Source organism: Galeopterus variegatus, unplaced genomic scaffold, assembly GCF_000696425.1.
Source record: "Galeopterus variegatus unplaced genomic scaffold, G_variegatus-3.0.2 Scaffold161, whole genome shotgun sequence".
Taxonomy (NCBI): domain Eukaryota; kingdom Metazoa; phylum Chordata; class Mammalia; order Dermoptera; family Cynocephalidae; genus Galeopterus; species Galeopterus variegatus.
In genome coordinates this window covers 146,975-148,957 of record NW_007726272.1, presented here as the reverse complement: position 1 = coordinate 148,957, position 1,983 = coordinate 146,975, and positions in this window count along the sequence as shown.

The following is a 1,983-nucleotide window of genomic DNA, read 5'->3' as shown; positions in this document are numbered from 1 at the left end:
CAGTCCCCGGTCCGGTACGGGGGCAACACTGAGGGTTGCGATCCGTTGCCGGACACGGAAAAAAGACAAAAGACAAAAAAAAAAAAAAAAAGAATACATATACAAAAATGCATGAACACATGCAGACATGCACACCCAGTGACGTGTACAAATGCACGCAGACACACACACACACATGCGTGCAGACACCAATCAAACCTTTCCACCACCCCACTGCTCAGCTGTGTCCAGGATACATCTGGAAAAAGCCATGGGGACCAGAGGACTTCCGTGTCTTTCAACAAGCATCTGTGTCATCTCTCAGGTTATGACATGCAGGTTCACACACAGGCCAGTTTCTGTCTGTCTGACCACAGACCCCCCACAGCTCACACTTCAAGGAGGAAAAGAGGCCTGGGGCTCCAGCTGCCTCACATCTCTCTCTCTGACCAAGAGAGAAAAGAAAAATGCACAAACCCAAACCACAGCGCTCCCTCCCGCCTCCTCTCCTCCCAATCAGTATCTCCCAGAGGAACCCCTTCTGCAGATTGAAAGATTTTGTCTGTGGGACAACAAAGGGCATCTCTGATCCTTAAGCCAGCCCCCTTCTGATTCCTCCAAGGCCCGTGTCGTTGGCAAGAGAGTTCCATATCTAGCATGGCCACGCTGGGACCAGACAGGGAGTCTAGCAGCACCGAGACACTGGGCGTTTACGGGAGAGGCGGGAGGAGGGTTGGGAAGAGCAAGATTCTGGGGCCATCACAAGCTGGGTTATTTTTCCTCCCTGGGCCTCAGTCTGTACATCTATAAAAAAGGTAAGAAGAGCAGCCACCTGTATTGGGCTGCCCAGGCTCTGAGCCCCTTCCCAGGCTTGGAGCAATTTCCACCCTTATGAGTCTCGGTGGGAGAAAGCCCTGCTGCCCACTGGGAAAAGTGAAGACACAGGCTCACATTTCTGTAGCCTCCTTGAAGCCAGGCTGGGACAATCAGGTACCCCTGCCCCCAGACAGACTGGGCACTAGTACCACAAAGCAGGAGGGGTTCCCCTGCAGGTGGCAGGAATGCCCATCTTCTGGGGCCCGTGTGGAATGGCATAGAAGCCCTGCTGAAAGGAAGGTTCCAGGCATGAGATTGGTTCCATCTGGTTCCATCTTCAGTGCTGGTGCTGAGCACCTCCATGTTCTTTTGGTAAATTCCTTTTCTGCTCACGTCAGCTTGGGCCTGTTTCTGCTGTGGGCAGCTGGGGGGGCAGGGCTCATCACCTGTAGCCTCACAAAACTGCTGTGAGGAGCGGGTGAAATAATCCACTGAAGGACTGAGCACAGCCTGCCCATGAGGGGCGCACAAAGCATGTGGACCAGCCTGCTGTTACCAGCCTGCTGTTTATCAGGCCAGACTTGTCACCTGCTAGCCGGGAACCTGAGCACATGACGCCGCCTCCCTGGGCCTCAGTTTCCTCAGCTGTAAGATAGGAATGATAATAGTCCACCTTCCCTTAGGTTTGTTGTGAGGGTCAAACGAGATCGTGCACACAGCAAGTGCTCGGTATATCCCATCATAGTGTTTGCCTTAACATGGTGACAGCATGATTTATTTGGATTCTATCAAATAAAAGCTGAGTAGGGGCCCTCAAATCAGAGAATCTGTGAATTTGGATAGGAAAAAAAATACTATATCTTTATTTTCACTAACCTGCTTCTGCAAACTGGCATTTAATTTCAATTCCTAATGTAGCGATACTCACCGTAGCATTAGCAGGATTCCAGCAGGAAGCACAGGTATTTTTATATCCTAGGACCTCATTGCAGATATACATAGCTGGCTTCCTGTGTAACGTGTATTTTATTTTATTTTTTGCATTGAAAAACAGTCTGTATATTCAACTGTAGTTATTAAAATGCATGACGAAATTTTTAAGGGAATAGGTACAGATATCAGCGACTTACTCTGAAATGCATCAAAAAATAAGATAGAGTGATAGATGGATGGATTAATGGATGGATA